The sequence below is a fragment of the Alnus glutinosa genome, chromosome 9, assembly GCF_958979055.1.
Source record: "Alnus glutinosa chromosome 9, dhAlnGlut1.1, whole genome shotgun sequence".
NCBI classification, from domain to species: Eukaryota; Viridiplantae; Streptophyta; class Magnoliopsida; order Fagales; family Betulaceae; genus Alnus; species Alnus glutinosa.
Window position 1 is genome coordinate 11,012,192 of NC_084894.1, and position 15,062 is coordinate 11,027,253.

The window sequence follows — 15,062 nt, forward strand, 5'->3', positions numbered from 1 at the left end:
TCTGTCCATATAATAGTGTTATCTTTTTTGTATTATACAAAGTAATAAAAAAACTACTCAATAAACATAATACGCTAAAAAATCATCATACCCCGTACAAAAAACAACCATAGGAAACTCTCTCTCACCATCATTTTCTTGAATTTAATGTAAAATTTACAAAATATAAAATAAGTAATTTGAATGAAAAATAATATATTAATTACATAAAAAATAAAGAAAAATAAAGAAAAAAAAGAAGAAGAGAGGAAATGAAATAAGAGAACCATAGAAAATATAGACAAAAAATAAAAAATACTAACAGAATAAATTAGAGTTTTCTTTTCCATATACTTTTCCGGTTCATATGAAATCTTGAAAATCAATATTGTCTATCAAAGCACGTTAACAATGTGCATTATACAGGAAAAAAAAATCAATGAACATTGTAAATTAAAAAATCGTCATACCTCGTACTCAAACGACAATTAATGTAAACTCTCTCTCTCCATGGTTTCCTTGAATTCAATGTAAAATTTAGAAAAGGAAAAAAAAAAAAAAAAAAAAAAAAAAAAAAAAAAAAAAAAAAAGCAATTTGAACAAAAAAATAATATAAATTAGGAAATAGGGACAAAAAAAAATGTAAAGAAAGAACAAAATCATAGAAAATAAAGTAAAAAAAAAAATGTAAAATGATAACCACTAATATAATAGAAAATAACTATTTTTTTTTATATGCTTTTTCCAGTTCCAAAGAAATTTGTAGGTATAGGAAGAAACTACGGTCAGATAGATATTTTTTAATTCAACCACCATTCTTATATATAGCGTAAAAGAAACTACTTTTTCAACAAAAAAATAATAATAATAATAATATAAATTATCAATGCAAAAATAAGGATAGAAAATCAAATCAGAAAAACAGAAGTACATAAAATAAATACAAACATATTATTTACAATTCTATTGAACACAGCCCCGACAAACTTGAAGGACAAACTTAAAAAAAAAAAAAAAAAAAAAAAAAAAAAAAAAAAAAAGGCTATAGCAGTATTACAAACAAAAAGGTTCCAACAATAGCAAAAACTTCGCTCTCTTTGCTTTGAGCACCACTCTTCGGTAATGTAAACAACATTGCAGTTTTGCATAGCCACAACCCATTACTTCTCCATATATTTATTTGAGAAAGCGAAAGATATTGAAGTGACTTTTGACATTTTCTAAAAAAAAAAAAAAAAACTGACATTTGACTCTTTGAGGTTTAGTTTGTAATGGACATTTAGTGGGAGGAGAAACAATGTTAGAGTAAAAGATTTTACTTAAAGGAAGAGAAAGAGGTAGAAATTAGTGAGAATTTAATAACAACAAAATTAAATGTAGGGTTGGCAATCCGGGTCGGTGGGTTGGGTTCGTGTCGACCCGGATGACCCGATTACACAATCGGGTCAGACACGAACCCGACCCGATTATTAATCGGGTTGAAAACCTGAAACCGAACACGACCCACCTGCAAAATGTGTTACTCGAACACAACCCGAGTAACACGTTTACCTTCAACCAAACCAACAAACCCAATTTGTTCAGAGAAGACTGAGATTTTGAGAAGTAGAGAACCCATTGTTTATCAAAACAAAACCAATACAACTATACAAGCGCTAACAGTAACAGATCTAATGGAAAATTCACCTAAATCGACACGATTAAGCTCTGAAAAAAAAAAAAAAAAAAAAAAAAAAAAAAAAAAAAAAAAAAAAAAACTGAAAACAGGTTAATTCGTGAGGCTATGTGAACTGTGAAGGTTGATTCGCGAAGGAGGCGTGAAACTGTGAAAGTGAGAACAAAAAATTGAAAAGAAATGAGATGCGAGTCGTGGGTCTTCCGGCGTTCATGGTTCAACCGATCAAGCTCTTCCAGTCGTGAATTAGACGCGGGTCTGTCTTCCGTTCTCCTCCCTTGCCGACTCCGGTTTTGAATCAAACAGAAACACTTCTGGCGGTCGTGGGTTTATCATCTTCTGAGGGCAAGTCAATCTTCTCCGGCATTCGTAGGTTTGAGAGGGGGGAGGGAAAAGGTTGGCACAGAGAAAGGGGGAAAAGGCGGGTCCGTCCGGATGGTTGGCGAACTTGGTGGTCAGGCGGCTAGCGGCGGGCTCCTGGGCTAGGGTTAGTGAGATTGTGAGTATCAGTGGACAGTGAATGAGAAATGAGAATAACAAATGTACATGGGCATTTCGTAGCTTTTGTTTCGGGTGGGTTTTTTTTTTTTTTTAATAGTAACCGGGTCAGAATCGTGTCTGGCGGGTCAACCCGCGGGTTGACCCGCCAGACACGATTGTAATCGGGTCATAATCGGGTTGACCCGATTATGACCCGAACCAGATTACAGTAAACCCTAACCCTATTTTCCCGTGTCGTGTTCGTGTCGGGTTTGCGGGTCGTGTCAAAAATTGCCAACCCTAATTAAATGTTTCTATTCATTTTCTATTCAATTGAAGATATTTGATTAGGAATATTAAACGCACCGTTTATTTCACTTGAAATACATGGAGCAGTTCAATTTACCCTTCTTTTTTTTTCTTTTTTTTTCTTTTTTTTTTTTCAGTTTTACTTAAAGGTAGAGAAAGAGGTAGAAATTAGTGAGGATTTAATGACAAAAAAAAAATTTGACGTTTCTATTCATTTTTTGTTCAATATAAGATAGTTAATTAGTCATATTAAATGCACCATTTATTTTACTTGAAAGACAAACCAAAAAAAAAAAAAGGCTATAGCAGTATTAGAAACAAAAAAGTTCCAACAATAGCAAAAACTTCACTCTCTTTGCTTTGAGCACCACTCTCCGGTAATGTAAATAACATTGCAGTTTTGCATAGCCACAAACCATTATTTCTCCGTATATTTATTTGAGAAAGCAAGAGATATTGGAGTGACTTTTGACATTTCCCAAAGAAAAAAAAAAAAAACTGACATTTGACTCTTTGAGGTTTAGTTTGTAACGGACATTTAATGGGAGGGGAAGCGGTGTTAGAGTAAAAGATTTTACTTAAAGGAAGAGAGAGATGTAGAAATTAGTGAGAATTTAATGACAACAAAATTAAATGTTTCTATTCATTTTCTATTCAATGGAAGAAATTTGATTAGGAATATTAAACGCGCTGTTTATTTCACTTGAAATACATAAAGCAGTTCAATTTTACTTCTTTTTTTTTTTTTTTTTTTTTCCAGTTTTACTTAAAGGAAGAGAAAGAGGTAGAAATTAGTGAGGATTTAACGACAAAAAAAATTTAACGTTTCTATTCATTTTTTATTCAATATAACATAGTTAATTAGTCATATTAAATGCACTATTTATTTTACTTGAAATACACAGACCGGTTTAGTTTTACTTAAATTACCAGTTTTTTACTCAAATGGCCGGTTCAATATTTAAAAGTATGGATTCATGTCACGTGTCCTAATTCTAGGCCAACTCTAAGTTAGAACTCTTTCAATAAAAATAAAATCCATATAATTTTGAACATTAAAAAAAAAAATTTCAAATTTAATGTTTAATTAACTCTTTAGTGTTTTTAAAAGCATTTATATTCCTTTTGTGCACAATAATCAAATAAAATTTTGCATTTTTTGACTTTCAAAAGCAGAATAACACTTACAAAAAATAAGTGAAAATCGTAAAAATCACATAAAAGAAAAACAAATATCTCATAAAACATTTAAATCAATTAATACATAAAACCCTTATTTTTAGTTTAATTCATATAAATTAAAACATGTTAAAATATTTGTTCACATAGGTGTAGTTTAGAATGAAAATAAGTATGAAGAAGAAAAATAGCAAGAAGAAAACCACGATTTTGATTATCAAAATATAAAATAGAAAATTACTAGGAATTTTTTTTAATGTTGGTGTGAATTCTATTATATTTCAATCCTATATAATTTTGAACATTCAAAAAAGCAAATGAACAAAAAAAAATCTCATAAACATTCAAATGAAGAATTGTTCAATCACAAATTTCACAAACAAAATGGAAACATATTTAGATTTCAACCAAAAATATAAAAATACCGAAGAATCATACTTATATCATTAATTGAGAGAGAGAGAGAGAGAGAGAGATTAAATAGACCGGTTATATTTAGATTTCAACCAAAAATATAAAAATATCAAAGAGTCATACTTATATCATTAATTGAGAGAGAGAGAGAGAGAGAGAGAGAGAGAGAGAGAGATTAAATAGACCGGTTCGATTTTATTTAAAAGACCGGTTCAGTATTTAAATGACCGATTTAGACACTAAAAAGTATGGGTTCATGCCACGTGTTACTATTTTATGCCATTCTAAGGAAAAACTCGGCTTTTATATATATATATGATTAGTCTAGTGACCTCGGCTTTGATCTTTGAATTCCTAATGAAAGATGGCCAAGATTGTTCCAATCGTCAAATTTTTAATGAAGAATGTGTCACCAATCTTGTATGGAGAAGGATAGTGGAAGAGTCATTCGAGAAGGTTCATCCGGGGAGGGTATTCAAATCAAAACCTAGAGATTCGTTGTAAGATGTAACGTGTCGTCAGATGCGAAATTCTGGGGATAAGGCAATAGCAGATCAATTAGTGCAAGTGAGCTGTTTTCCAAGATAAAGATAAGGATAAGGTGGCTTATGTGTCATTCAGAGATTGGTATGTTAGATTGTCGAGCATCAGTTGGATATGGGCTGCAACTATTTGGGTCGGTTATCACAACTGGGCTGGTCGAATAGGAATCTATTAGTTATTTGGGCTTGGAAGAATTATATAAAGCATGCTTCCCTGTAATAGAAAATGCATGTGAATTGTTAGTAACTTGTAATAGCTTAGTTCATAAATAGAAGGTATGATCTATCTCGAATCAGATCAATACTTGTTTTTTTCATTCGTTTGATTACAATACAACTTGTTAGTTTATGATTGGCTACAATCTGTTGAACAAAATCACTTCTATGTAATGATGCTTTTTAAACAGGGATTCAGTTATTCAAGGTTCATATAGAAGATTCTGCACAGTTTACAAGTTAGAGAAATCAGATCCCTTGCAGCCATCCGGACGATGTGTTATACCGTTTGGACGCTCAACTGTCCAAGCATCATCCGTCCGGACAAGCAAGAACTTTCCGTCTAGACCTTCCCCTGTGTCGAGAAGCTTTGAACTGCCCCAGCTTGCATCCATCCAGACGTCTCAGCAGCAAGTCTGGACGCCGTCAAGTGTTCGATCAGTTATGGGGTTTCTTTCCAAAACACAGATATGAGAAGACAGCTGCAACCGTTTGAACGATGTGTGTTCCCGTCCGGACACGCTCATTCATAAGGCAAGTCGTGCATTCAAAATCCAAACGTCTGGACATTAGTTTTCATGGTCTGGACGCTCAAGCTTCATATATGGAAATTGCGTGCATCAGATCAACCGTCCAGACGACAGATGTTATGGTCCGGACACGCTTGATATGGAAATTGCGTGCAACTAAAGTGCGACCGTCCGAACAACAGGGCAACACCATCTAGACGTGGCTCAATTCAGGAAAGAATTTCTGCGAAATTTGGAAAGCCAATTGCACAGTTGTCCGTCCGGACGCCTTTTGTCTACTGTCCGGATGACGCCTAGGTATTTCAAGTCAGATGCTCATTTGAACCTGTAGCCTATAAATAGAGGCCCCTAGGCTTGAGAATTATAAGAATTCAGTATTGAATTCCGTAGTGCTTAGAGAGTTATATTTTAGAGTTATTGTGCTAAGTTAGTCTCTCTCAAAGTCGTTGCCAAGTGTTGTTGCTGTGCTGAACTGAAGTCTCTTAGGGGTTGGCCCTAAGGTAAATGATTCCATTAAAGACCCTTTCAAGTAGGAGACTTGGTTGGGAAGCGTTCGTGTTGGGTTAGACGTTAGAGTTCAAGGTACGACCACTACATAAGGGTATGTGAGTGCTACTGTTTTGTAACTGGCTTTGTCTTCTGAACAGTGGATATCCTAGGTTTGGCTGCTCCGGAGTAGTTTTTCTCTTAATTGAGTTTCCACTTCGTCAACAAAATATCTGTTTCTTTATTTTCCGCATTGTGATATTTTGTTGCACACTTTTGCACACACTTGTTAAAATTAGAAGTCGTTTATTTTTCACAACTTCTTCCATTCAATTCCCTTTGTTCTTACTTACAGAATTATACCCAAAATACCCTATGTAACTACAACAGTGTTACAAATTGGAATCTAAGCAAGTTTTTTCCTTGGAGACATGAGTTGCCATGACTAACAGAACAAGAATGAATCAATTGACCGACAATTTGACTACATTGAAGAAAACCGTGGAAAGAAATAAGGAAAATAGAAGACAAATGGAAGCAGAAAGTAGCAAGAAGTTTGAAGATATTCTGAAGTCCATTACCTCCAATTTCACTTATGAGATAAGAGCTCTCAAGCTCCAGTTGAAAGAAATCTAACAATTCCAACTATTGCTGCAAATGGAGGTGCTGACAAAGAAAACCCAATACCAATCCATTTTGGAAATGCAAAAGATAAAGCACCAATTCAGCTGAATGATCTCTTTATTCAAGTTGAGGAGACGGGTTATAACTTTCAAGATTTCAAAGAACCAAGATTCCAAAACCAGGAGGGCATAAAATGGCTGATTGAAGTATCACAAAGGTAGGAATGCTGACTTTCAACAACATCCTCATCTGGAGGGCATGAATGAGGGATTTCAACATCATCCTCCCAGATATGATGGTTGGTAGCAACGTGGGGAATTCTTTTCAAGAAGATCATTCCATGGCGACAATCAAACTTAGCTGCAAAATCAAGAAGAAACATATGCAGGAAAGGAGCAAAACATTGATGATCAATGAGGCATAACACCAAGGTCAATTAGAGTTGATTTTCCAAGATTTGATGGGAATGATCCGTCTAAATGGTCATCTGAAGTAGAACAATTTGTAGACTATCATAATACACCTTATAAACAAATGTTAAGGTTGGCTGCCATTCATATGGAAGGGAAAGCTTTAATTTGGTACCAAGATATGTCGGAATCAAATTTGTTTAATTTATGGGAAGGGTTTGCAAATGCATTGTTAACCAGATTCGGTCCATCCTCTTATGCTGACCCAATGGAGACCTTAATGAGGTTAAAACAATATTCTATTGTGGAGGATTACAAGGAAAATTTTGAGGCAATTAGTAACATATTAAGGGGAATTTCTGATCACAATAAGTTGAGTTGCTCTTCAAGTGGTCTTAAAGATGAAATTCAGTTGCCAATTAAAATGTTTAACCCTCCCACTTTACTAGAAGCTTTCGGGCTAGCTAAAATTCAAAAGGAACATGTTCTCACGGGAAGGAGGAATTATAGGAGTTCTATTGTGAATTTCAGTATTTCTAATACACAAAAGGTGGGGGTTAATACTGGAAATCAGGGAATGGGTAGTACACAGAAGGCTTTTGTTCATGTTCAGAAAATTTCTCCATTGCAAATGGAAGAGAGAAGAAAAAATAGATTATGTTATAATTGTGACTCTAAATGGAGCCCAAGGCATTGATGTGTAGTTCCTAAATTGTTCATAATTGAGATTGCAGAAATTTTGGATAATGAAATTCCAGTGGACAGTTTGTTAGCAATGGAATGCCTGAAAGCAGATCTTATGGAATTTTGTTACCGTGAAGCTAACCCTAAAATTTCTCTACATGCTATCACTGGTAGCAATCATCCTAAGACAATGAGGATAATTGGCAGAATTGGCAATCAGAAAATTGTTATTCTCATTGACAGTGGGAGTACTCATAAATTTTTAGATTCTGCCATTGTCAAAAAAGTCCAATTGTTGGTGAACAATGACAATATTATTAAAGTGCAAGTGGCCAATGGTGATATTGTTGTGAGTGAAGGAAAGTGTAGTGGTTTAAAGGTTAAAATGAATAACCATGTTTTCAGCATAGACTCCTATGTTATTGTTTTGGCCGGTTGTGACATGGTACTCGGAATCCAGTGGCTGGTAACTTTAGGTTCTATTCTATGGAATTTTAAAGACCTTACCATGGAATTTACATTTGGTCAGCAGCATTGTCTTTTATAAAGGTTAGCAGCAGTAATATTATGGGAAGAATCAAAGACTCTCAGTCCTCAAAATGAAAATCACAAGGGTCTTATGTTACAACTTCTAGAGAATGTAGAAGATTCTACTCATCCAGTTAAAGTCACTGTTGTCACAGAATTATTGGGCCAATTTGAAGATGTTTTTGCAGAGCCTCAAGGGCTGCCTCCTAGCAGGTCTCATGACCATGCAATTGTTCTAAAAAATGATGCTAAGCTAGTTTGTGTTCGGCCATACCGATATCCTTATTTCCAAAAGGAGGAAATAGAAAAGATTGTCCAAGAGTTGTTGGCATCAGTGGCATTGGTCCTAGTCAAAGCCCCTTTTCCTCTCCCATATTACTGGTTCGTAAGGCAGATGGGTCTCAAAGGATGTGTATGGACTACCGTGCACTTAATAATGAGACAATCAAAGACAAATTTCCAATACTGGTTATTGATGAGCTATTGGATGAGTTACATGGCTCTAGACTTTATTTTAAACTGGACTTACGATCCGATCACCATCAGAATTAATCAGAAAGATGTGCCTAAGACAACATTTAGAACTCATGAGGGTCACTACGAGTTTTTAGTTGAAAATAATTTATTGACTTCTAAAACAAACTAAGTGTGTTTTTGTGTGTAAACAAATATCTTAAATGCGGAATTTAAATGAGACAAGATATTTGTTACAAAGTGGAAACTCTATGAAGAAAAAAAAACCACTCCGGGGCAGCCAAACCAGGAAATTCACTATCCAAAAACAAAGCTAGTTACAAGACACTTGTACTCACATAACCCTATGCAGTAGTCATGCCTTTAACTCTAACGTGTAGCCCAACACAAACACTTCCCAACCAGATCTTCCACCTGAATGGGTTTTTGATGGATTCCTTTACCTTAGGGCCGGCCCCTAAGATAGACTTCACACGAACAACGAACACACACTGGCAACGGCTTGAGAGCTAGTGGATCTTCGATTCTCCCTAAACACCCTCTCAAAGCACTATGGAATTCACCACCAAATTCTGTTCAAAACACAGACCTATAGCCCCCTATTTATAGGCTTTAAGAGACCTTAAAAACTGTTGAAAATCGGACTCTGTCTGTCTAGCGTCTGGATGGAAGTTAGCCTCATCCGGACGGATTTCTGCGATATCCTTCAAAAACAACGCATATTTGGAAGCCGTCCGGGTGCTACTCTCTTTCTGTCTGGACGGTGGTCCGTCCAGACATTGTCCGGACATACAAGTTGTATGATTTTTTCTTAGCTTTCCAATGACACCAATTTCGTCTCAATTCGATACTCGAGCAAAGAGTTATAATAAAAACACTGAGACGTGGACATAAATCTTTCTGGAAGCCTGAATTGCGTCCAGACAGTTTTGGGTGCGCGTCCAGACATTTCTCTTGGTCGTCTGGATAGTTAGGTTGTATATCTTTTCATTAGCTTTCCAATTATGCCAATTTCATCCCAGTCCGATATTTGAGCAGAAAGTTATGATCGAAATACTACAGGGCATTCGGACGGCTTGACCGAGCGTCCGGACGATCAATTGCAACCGCTTTTTCAAAATAGCGCTGAAAGCTTCCATATCAAGGCCTCGTCTGAACGGTTGCACTTCTGTTGTAAGACTTGCCTTACCAAGGATAGCGTCCGGACAGGAACACCACATCGTCCAGCCGGTTTGCAGTTGTCTTCCCATATCTGTGTTTGAGACAGAAACTCTATTGCTTGTCGAACTCTGAATGGCGTCCGGACGGTATTGCCACGTCGTCCGGACGAATGCACTTGAACACTAGATTCTTCTCAAACTCTTAATAGCGTCCGAACGATTTGCCATAACGTCCAGACGGATGCAATCTTGAACAGTTCAAAGTTTCTAGACACTGATAGGTGTCAGGACAAAAAGTTCTCGTCGTCTGGACGGATGTTGTTAACTGATGAGCGTCCGGACGGGAACACCACATCGTCCGAACGGTTTCTTGGGATCCGACTTCTTTGAGTTGGAATCTGTACAGAATCTTCCTTGAACACTAAAATAGCCTTCATGAAGCTTGTGACACTTGCAACTTTGTCATAATACAGCTCTTTCCACATCAGAGAAATAAACTCTGAATATCTGAAAACTCTGAAATATACGACATCCCTGTGAAAGCAGCAACATTACATAATAGTGATTTTGTCAACAGAATGCAGCCAATAAAAAATTAACAAACTCCCCCTTTGGCCATTCTAGGACAAAAATCACTAGACCGATTAAAAATACATTCCCAGTCCAAACTAAACAAATACTCCCCCTTTTTGTCTCAAAGGGACAAATGATAAAATAGAGTATGAGAAGGACCACAGTAATAAAATACTCCCCCTTGATGTCTCAACAGAACAAGGGTAAATAGAGTATATAAAATCCACAGACAAAAACGTTCTAAAATCCAAAACAATAGGAAACTAGAGAAGAGTCTGCAAGTGGCCCAAAAGAGAGGAAACAAAAATCCTCCAAGTACCAAATCCTGTTGATCCACTGAAATCAAGTAATTGAGAGAAAACCGTATAAAAAGCTGGATTTGGACTACTTCGACTTCTAGCTCCTGAAGCCGGGAAACCATAGACTGAAAAGTTTTAGTCACTTGAGTCTTCTTGCCTGAAACTGATCATCCGCAAAAATAAATCCTCTAGACAAGTGGTCTGCAAGATGATAAAGAAGATTCAACCCTGAATCTCTAGCTGGTGCAGATCTAGAGGAAAAGGTTATGGAAGACTCTGTATGAGCAGGGGGAAAGAGCTCATCTAAAATTTGAGATCTCTCGAGCATATGATTTCAACACTGGTCAGTTTTCCAAAGAGCCCTCTGTCTGACACTATGCTGGAAGCCGCTGGACAACATATTCCTGAAAATATTTAAACAGAAATCTATTCAAAAATAACACCACAATGAAATATTAGATCTTGTTAGTTTCAAAAATAATGTGGTATTATGATGGCTATCAATTGGATGCATAAAGAAATACAAAAGTAGATATAACAATCCAAAAGACACAGATTAGTAATATCCATCCAAAATAAAAGACAGAAAAAGATATTCATGCACAATCTCTCAAATCATAATCAATTAAAGATTCCAATATTCTAAAAAGAACCAAAGCTTAAGAGAATAAGGAAAGTCAAAGGAAATACCTGGGGATGAGAAAAGATGTGCAGAGAATGCCAAAATCTCAAGATTAGTCCAAGAGAAAACACACACTACACAACATGATAGAACAGACAAAAAGTACTGTGTGTGTGTTTGGCAGAGAAAGCAAAAAGCTCGCGTCCGAACGTGGTACATACTCGTCCGGACGGCATGCTATCAGATAAGAGATCGACAGAGCCGAGCGCGTCCAGACGCAAGAACGTGTCCGCCTAGACGCTTCACACTAGAAGCTGAAAAGCAGAGGGAAATATGCAGAACAAAAATTTCCTAACGTTAGCTTCAGAACATGCATGCATAAATAACTGATAAAATAGTCAAATAACATTTCAAAAATATACCAAGATATAATTGAAAGTTAAGAGTCAATAAACTCAAAAGTTTCCCTGCAAATAGAAATTTTTCAATAGTAAACTTAACTCATGCAATGCGTGTGTGTGTGAAAACTTTCTCAATAAAGTATGAAGTTCACTGATATGACTTAAAGCAACCAGATTTTTCAAATAAGAGAGAAAATCAATGTTAGATCAGTCAAAAGTCAAACCTTATTTTACTAAGGCCTAGCCACCCTCATCCGATACACTCCCTCTAAATTGCAGCACTTTTCTTTTACTTCGTCCTTTAGTGACCGTCTATTTTCGCAAGGATTTGGTCACTGATTGTTTCTATATGGACAAGTTCAAGAACAGATTTATAGCACAAAAGCAGTGGATCTTTTTATTTATCTATTTTTATTCAGTTTTGAATGTTTTTTATCACTTGGTGCTTCAACCTAGAAAGAATGTCAAAATTTATGGGTTCTAGTTTCAACTAGTGAGTTGGTCAATTTGACCATCTTAACAAAAAAATCTCTCTCATTAGAATTTCTAGAAGCTAAAAGTCAGAGAAAAAAATTCCTTAAGGAAGCTTTGGATAGTGCACAATTTTTCATCGCATGAGAAAAGCAACTATCTAGAATTAAGATGCACAGGAAAACTTCGCAGATATCAGATATAAACTCTCAATCATATATAAGCATACTCAATTAATGCACAATGAATTGAGATATCAAGCAAAAACACATACAATATCTGAAAAGCAACTCTAAAAAAAAATAAAAATTCTACATCTTCTCCCCCAATTTTTTTTTTTTTTGAAAAATAAAAGACAAAAACAACAAAGACATACTTAAAAGGAAAGGAACATATGTCTAGACAAAGCATGTAGGTAAGAGCAAACCTGTCCTCAGTGAGAGAGGTTTGACTATACCAAGACAGAATAGCAATGACATGCTTTCTCTATCATTCCTAGAATGTACCTACAGAAAATTCTCAAAGTAACCAAGAGAAAATCTTGGGATAGAAAAGGTGGTTCCTCAAACAGAGTCCAAGGCAAAAATAGGATATAAGATATAACAATCAATGCAATGCAAACATACCTGGTGTGCACTAAGATTTAGGAACCAAAATCCTAAGCATGGTGAGACTGCACCTATACTAGGTGAGTTCACTCCCCCTCATGGGGTGAATGGTCTCATCCTTTCTGACCCAACCCTGGTGTACCTGTGGAAGATGTGATCAGGTATTGCTCATACTGTCCATTCTCCTTAGCATCCCTTGTACCAAGCTCAGCAATCTTGCATAGGCATGGTTGCTATTGGGCTTTTGCGGCTTTTTCTTGTAGTGCCTTGATGTGTTCTTCGGAACATACCGTTGTTGCCGCTGATGCCATGGAACCTGATGTCCCGCTGAAGGTAGAGTACATGATGTGGTCTTAGTAGGCAATTTCCTCTGTGTCTTCTTCTTTTGAGCTAGGAGCTGTGGACATTTGGGTCGGATGTGACCGGTGATGCCGCAGTGATGACAGGTGGGCAAGCTTCTTTTGTTGGAATGCTGCTTGACTTTCTCTGCAGAAATATGGTTAGCATTCTTACAAACAATATTGTCCTTACCTTTTATATGTCTCCCATTGTAACACCCCGGTCCCATATTGGAAGTTGTTCTCCTTCTCTTTCTCTCTTGTATTGCAGTCGGCTTGTAGTAGTTTTGCTACAGCCGAGAATTTACTTTGTTGTGTAGCCCTGACTAGTGTTGTTCTTTTCTATTCTTTTTTTTTTTTTTCCTTTGCCTTTTTTTCAACCATAGCAGGTTTCTAGGCATAAATTGCTTTCTGCCTTGATATTATCATTTTGTATCATTTTTCCTTTCCTTTTTTTGGCTACAGTCGAGTGTCATTCCCAAAGGGTCCTTTGTTTGAATTTTTTTCTTTTCCTGTACTAGACACATAAGAGTTAATGTTTGTTATGTCCTTTTCTTTGCTAATTCATAGCAAGTCTTGAGTCGTTATAAATGATATCAGAGCCACCTCGTAACGCCAGGTCATGTGGTACTAGAGCACCGCATGACATGGCCCTGACGAGGACGTCAAGGGTTTAAGGGGGGGAGTTTGTAACACCCCGGTCCCATATTGGGAAGAGATGAATAGTTCACAGAGTGAGTAGTTTATAAAGATACTCATGGGTGTTAAGTCCCACATTGCCTAGTTACTAGGTGAAACTGGGCTTTATAATGGATTATTGGAAAAGTTTCAAATTGACTAGTCCTTTTGGAGTGATAGCGCAGATGTGGCTAGCACTTTTCCTTGGGTCGTTACACCCATGCTGAGGGACATATTTTGATGAGGAAGAATCTTTAACTTCACTTCTCCTCAGAGCATCCTGCTTAATCCAAGGTCTGTGGGATTTCAACAAATAATAATTTGGCCTAATATGACCAATCTTCCCACAATTATGACACTTAGGAATAAACTTACCTTGTATTCCTGATTCCTTGGAGTTAGGCATCACATGATTAGTTAAGAAAGAATTATTTAAACAAGCTGTATGTTTTATCATAGGTTTAATATCAATAGAATCTAATTCAGAATCAGAAGCATGTGAAGTAGAAGTACTTAAATAATTAACAATTAAATCAGGCTTGTTAGAAATATCTGTATGAGTACAAAGCATGCTTTTCAAATTATTACTAAATAATTTTTTCAAGAGATCCTCTGATTCTTTTAATTTATTCTCTAGTGCATCAACAATATCAAAAAGTATGGTATTCTCAGATTTCAAAGAGTCAATCAAAACATGTGATTCAGATAATTATAATTCAAAGACTCTTTTTCTTGCTTCACCTTTTTGAGCTCTTTAGGAGAAATAATTTTATCCAATTTAGCAAAAACTTTAGAGAGTTCAATATTATAATTTTCTTCAGATAATTGAGAGAAATCCATGATAAAAAGGTGTAATAAAAAAATAGAAGTCATAAAATAGATAAGTTCACACTCAAGAAATAAATCTAAAACAGAGTGTACCAAGCTCTGATACCAATTGAAAATAATTTATTGACTTCTAAAACAAACCAAGTGTGTGTTTGTGTGCAAACAAATATCTTAAATGCGAAATTTAAATGAGACAAGATATTTGTTACGAAGTGAAAACTCTATGAAGAGAAAAAAAAAAAAAAAATCACTCTGGAGCAGCCAAACCCAGGAAATCCACAATCCAAAAACAAAGCTAGTTACAAGACACCCGTACTCACATAATCCTATGCAGTAGTCATACATTTAACTCTGACGTGTAGCCCAACACGAACGCTTCCCAACCAGATCTTCCACCTGAAGGGGTTTTTGATGGATTCCTTTACCTTAGAGCCGACCCCTAAGATAGACTTCACACGAACAACGAAAATACACTGGCAACGGCTTGAGAGCTAGCGGATCTTCGATTCTCCCTAAACACCCTCTCAAAGTACTATGGAATTCACCACCGAATT